This window comes from Dermacentor silvarum, chromosome 8, assembly GCF_013339745.2.
Source record: "Dermacentor silvarum isolate Dsil-2018 chromosome 8, BIME_Dsil_1.4, whole genome shotgun sequence".
Taxonomy (NCBI): domain Eukaryota; kingdom Metazoa; phylum Arthropoda; class Arachnida; order Ixodida; family Ixodidae; genus Dermacentor; species Dermacentor silvarum.
The window spans coordinates 118,487,032-118,493,031 of record NC_051161.1 but is presented as its reverse complement, the minus strand read 5'-3'; the positions used below and the strand labels follow the sequence as shown (position 1 = coordinate 118,493,031).

Below are 6,000 nucleotides of genomic sequence, written 5' to 3'. Positions count from 1 at the left end.
TCAGCAGTCGAGGTAACGAAGAGACGTTTAGAGTACTGGTGGAACGAAAATGCAGGGAAGATATTGATACGACCGGATCCGTTACATGCACAGGTAGCTGTTCAAAGTGGTGGTGAGGTTTTGAGGAAGAGAAAAAAAAAGACTAAGATGTATACGCAAATGCCATAATGAAATGTATGTATAGCGTACCTGATTAAATCAAGCAGACTAGGTGACTATTTGTCACCACCGCGATTCAAAGGGATGCCAATAAATTATCATTATCAGCATCTCAGTTTCTTCGCTTCGTGAAATCACAACGCAAAGAAAGTTTACTACAAATCGCAGCGTGCAACCAGACAGGGAGAAGACGTTACAAATATGACCTCTGTTGCAAGAAGTGCCATTTTTTATAACTCTCTCAGTCCTCAAATGGATGACAATACAGATTCACAAGATTGCGTAAATTTGTTTCTCGTCCTTTTTTTCTCCGTTTCTGCAGGTTTCACAGGCTCGCTCGCATGCTCTCTTGCTGGTACGTGTGGTAGGCCTACGTCTACTAGCCTTTCGACACGCGCAGCACCGTTGGAATGGGGGTGATTTTTTCACATTTTAGCAGCTATGTCTCATGGTGCACGACCACCTGCTAGTATCGCTTCCTTTTTCTCACCTTCTTGGTGTTGTTTCTTTCCATTTTTTTTGTTTGTATAGGGGATTCACCGCAAGGGATATGCAGAAAGAAATAGTAAATAAATGCGTTCAGACCTGCGTATTGCAGGTATGTTAGAAATTTGTTGTCTCTAAGCGAACGGGCTTGCCTTCCATCAGCGTCTTGTGCTAAAATCCCGAATCCCTGGAGAGAGGCAGATCAGGTGATGAGTGTCCACCGTAACGTTGAATTTTTGTGCACGCGTCCCGTCGGAAAATTGAAGTCGGGGGTTCGAGGAGCTCTCTGGGGTTACATTTCATCTTAATATATTGACTTGATTAAGTAACTGTCTAATCAAGGAAACTGAATAATCTGGGATTTTGTTTCAAGTCTCTATAATAGGCACTCAAGGACATTTACGAAGAGTGCTCATTTCCCGCAACGCTTTCTTATCGACTCATGCTATTACAGTTTAGGTATTGAACCGTTTGTGGAATAGCTGGCGACAAAAATAATTGCCAATGTTTTCAGTTTCATCGAAGTAAATTAGATCGTGGGAGCAAGCCATACAACTACATCGGGCACAGTGGCACGGCGCGGCCAGTGCTGTGTTGTCACTTCTTTCAATCATCAGCTTTTATTTATGTCGTTTTGTTAAGTTGGTATAGGTACCGAAATTGGCATAGTATGACGAGAGTGTATGACGAACGTAAATGATAGGTCATGACATGAATTTCATGATATCCGTGTCATGCGCGTCGTGAAACAGTCGCCTAAAATGACAATGACCCAGTTAAAAAAGATCAACACTAAAAACCACTGAAATGGGTTCAGACGTGGGTACTAAGTGAAGGAAACACTAAAGGATGCTGGTAGAAGTCATACTCGTAGTCATGAGCCTGACTCAGCAAAAATTACACCGACTCAGCGAAAAATGATTAACACTCAAATAACACTGGAACGGGTTTCGACGTGGGCACTAAGTGAAGAAAACAGTAAAGGATGATGGTTGAACTCATAGTCATGAGCATGAGTCAGCAAAAATGACACTGACTCAGCGAAAAAAGATTAACACTCAAATAACACTGGAACGGGTTTGGACGTGGACACTAAGTGAAAGGAACAGTAAAGAATTGTGGTATAACTAATAGTCATGAGCATGCCTCAGCGAAAAGAAGATTAACACTCAAAAACCACTGAAATTGGTTCTGACGTGGGTACTAAGTGAAGGAAACACTAACGGAAGATGGTAGAAGCCATGGTCATCACCATGACTCACCTAAAGTCACAATAACTCAGCAAAAAAAGATTAACACTCAAAAACCAATGGCATGGGTTCGGATGTGGTACTAAGTGAAGGAAGAGGCTAAATATTGATGGTCGAAGTTATAGTCATTGGCATGACTAAGGCTTTCGCCTAAGGTCTCTCTGGCGTCTCCTGAGGGCCCATGACATGAGGGACTCCTGAGGGCATGACATTCATGTCATGGGCCCTCACAGGGACTCCTGAGGGCCCATGACATGAATGTCATGACATGCGTGCCATGTAGATCATGAAACAGCCACCTACATCTTCGTGCTCTGATGCTCAAAAGTTTTTTAAACTCGGTAGGCTCCCCGCACACTGCTTTGTATATCATCGATTCCTGCAGAGCGTGGGATATTCCGTTTTTTTTTAAGTGGGACCTATTCGCCTACACAGCTGCAGCACTCAGCAGCCATGGTCAGGAAAGTCCGGGAGGGTGCGTAAAAAAAAAGCTTCTGTTCAAAAAAGCCGATGGAGGGTCAGTAATCATTTTAAAACATAAGTTTCTGTGATTTTTGAAATCACAAGCGTTCCCCTGCCATCTGCAACGGAAGCCACCATATTTGTTGCCCCACCCTTAAACGCGACGCTGCCTTGACTCTTGACAACTGATACAACAGAGACAATAGCAGAAGAACTGAAGTGTTATCACACAGTCACTTTTACGTTAAAAGCTGGTAAAATTGTGGGACCCCGGAGACAGCGGAAAAAAAAAAACGTGATGACGAGGCACCGGTGAGATTCGAACTCACGATCTCCTGTTTACTAGACAGGCGCTTTAACCAACTAAGCCACGGCGCCGGCGACCGCGGCGTAACGGCCTGTCAATGTGGCCTGGCAGGTAGCCGCTCGATCCAGTTTATCCTCCTCATTTACATTCAGCTCACGACGACGGTGCCTCCTTATAGATCGCAATAGTGGATCTCGCGGGACGCCTTCAAGGCTTGAAGAAGTGCTTGTAAGCAGTTGTAGCTGCCAGTAGGTATACGAATGCTTATACTAAAGGCGACGTCTGAATGGGAGTTCCGTGGGAGTTTAGTTAATGGCTCTTTGTTAGCTGTAAAGTGAGATTCGCGGTAACTTCATCGCTAATATTTTGGCTAATCTGGTGGATCAACGAGATAAAATTAATTGCTTCAAGGACGCACAAATTCAACAAACATAAATGTTTTATAGCCTTCGTGGAAGGGTATATTGTCGTAACTCGTGTAACAAAGTGGTTTACTTTAGTAAGCAGCGCTACGATCTACATGAGAAGTGAAAGAAGTGACAGGAAGGAGCACGCAGAGTTCTTTCCTGTGCCCTTTTTTCACTTTGAACGCGACCGCGTGAAGGGCCCTGTGTCGCCGAACATGCGGCGTCGGTGTCGGCGTAATCGCCGGCGTCATTGACGGACATAATCATGCCGAACCGCATCATCCAGAACCACCCAGACCGGGCAGGCGCTTCGCGTGGCGCAAGGCGTTGGTGAACAAAAATTGAACATCTCAAAACCAAATTTGTCAGAAAAATCGTAAAGTACGACTTAACCGCAACCTACAGACATGATAGTGTCGGATTGTAATTTCAATATACAAGAAAAAAAAAAGACTGATAAGCAGCCAGGGATCTTTGAATGATATCGCGTTCCACTCTTAAAGGCGAAACTTAAGCGTCCTCCAAATATTTTCATGTATATAGATCATCGCGCTGCCAACCAAAGATGCCACGTTACCAACGTGCCCGTTCACTCACTCCTGCTTTACCCCACAGGTATTTGCTTCTGTTTAGGTAGCGAAATGTCTACGGCATTACAGGCAGTGTGCGACGTGCTTCGGCTGGTTGGTGGAAAATTCATATGACCAGCTATGTTTCATTCGTGAACATGGCACTGAACTGCAAACAGCATCCCGGAAGCTGGAATGACTGGTACTACTCACTCTATTCTAAAAGAAATTGTTTGTTAGACATGTCTGCTCGGTCATTTAGAGCAATACATCTATTTTTAATAACGGCCCTGTTTCAGCCGAGGTGAAGGATCTGTAAAAGTGGCGAAATCTAACAATACGCTTCTGCATTAATTTCCACAAGTAATTAAATGAGGAGGTATTTATCTTGGACTGAGACTGGATAATAATGGTATCAAAAATGCATTCTAATTTCTACATATCTGCGATATAAATTAAATGCTGAAGGCAATGGCTTTAGATAAAATTAAACATGCAGATGCCATGAAGTTTATAAGGCGTAACATAATACCTGTAGCGATTTTTATCAGCTTCACAAAGCACGAATTGTCAGGCAAGTTAGAGCGCATTTCTATGCATAGAAAAATAGACGGGGAAACCTAAACTAAGGCAAGACAGACAACTGGATGAGGACTCCTTCAGTCACTAGTTTAATTGTCCGTCTGACCTTCGTTCTTGTTTTGTGCTAGCCTTCTTATGTATCAAGTTTTCACACATGTAGTTTCTGAGCAACCTCTGTTTTCAAGTTGCATTGTCACTTCAAGAGAAACTCCGTTAGTAGGTTTTTTCTTTATGGTTTTGTTGTTTTTACCGGAAAGCTTTCTTGTCCTCTTCCGTCTGTACTCTGTGGTTGCCGCCTCCTGGCTACAGCGTTCCTGCCGTATATACAACTTGGACCACTGGTTATGTTCAACTGCGTACCTGTGACTGGGTACGTGATGAAAGTTCTTGGTAAATTTCCCGGAATTGGTACATGTACTCTGGGTAGGTGCTCGAATACACAAGCAGAGCAAGAGATGAACTAGTAGGCAACAGACATCTTACTGGGACGCAGATAAGTGACGAAGTTCGTAGAAAGAAGTGAAATGAACAGAAAAAAACAGGTTGCGCACTGAGCGAGGAGCGGTGAGTGACATGGAAAGGGAGGAGTGGCTAACAGAAAATTAAAGATACGAAATTAAAGATAATAGCTACACACAAGAGAAGAACTTGGTAGCAGAAGTAGCTGAGTGTGGAGAATCCAACAAAATGCATTTGTTGTTCTGAAAGGCAACAAGAACCGCAACGGCAACAATGGAACTAGAGCGTGCATTGACCGAGGAGAGTTCAGCTACATAGAAGCGAAGAGGAACGTATTGAAGAGACTTCAGCCAACACCGAAGAAAACTTCGCCTATAACTGATTCCAGCATAATTGCAAGATAGGCAATTTTTTTAGCATGACTACACAGAAATCACGAAAGAACGATGATGGTGCTCTGAGGGGTAGAGCACAAGCGCAGGTGTGGGCTGGCGTCCTTAAATTATTCCGCATCGGTGCACCTTGTCGTGAGATTTTTGCGATTTTACCTCGACGGACAGCACTGAAGAGTCATTCCATTCGGTGTCAGCGACAGCTATATATTTTTTAAATTTCGCGATACGCAGACACCACACAAAGAACACGACATACAGAGACACCAGCGACAACTCGCAGGCAAATGAACCTTACGTCATAATTTTAGCTGTGCAGGATTCCCTGACGAATTCCACGCATCGTGATGTTTCATATGCATTGGCTGTATGCTTCACCTGGAACACACCAAGCACAAGCCGCATAGAGTTAGAGCGTGTGTCTCTTGGCAATAACACGCAGATCATGACACTGTTTCTCTGTCATCTTCGTTGCAGGCGAAGCCAATTTTATCGTCTGCAACCCAGGCCGGCAAGGTTGGGCGCACGTTAGGGAGGAGCCGGTGCTGGCACAAAAATTCAAAAAAATATTTTTCGCGTTTATAAAACAATACCTTTTTGTAACTTCTCACATGAATAGCAGACATGTAGAGCTATCTAATTTTGAATCGCATATACATTTAAGCCGTCGGCCAAAGCTACTTTTTTGACCTAAAGAGGAAACTTTTTGCAAAAAAATCCAAATTTACACTTATATTTCAGGCAATCGGCTGAACCTTCAAAGCTTCAAATATTTTTCGGCTATACTATCTCAACTGGGCTACCAGCCTGTATTGAATTTTTGACGCCTGGATTTTTGCGCGTCCGGAGAAAAAAATTCCAAATTTGCCATTTTACTGACTTTTGCCGGTACCAAAAGCACCCAAAATGTTCAAATATTTGAAATAT

At 43.4% G+C, this 6,000-nt stretch overlaps 1 non-coding gene across 1 annotated transcript; it reads right to left on the bottom strand.

The window, feature by feature from the left end:
- Positions 1–2,661: 2,661 nt before the first annotated feature.
- Trnat-agu (transfer RNA threonine (anticodon AGU)) lies at positions 2,662–2,735 on the bottom strand. The gene has a single exon. It is a non-coding gene; the product is annotated as a tRNA-Thr (tRNA).
- Between the last annotated feature and the right edge of the window lie 3,265 nt (positions 2,736–6,000).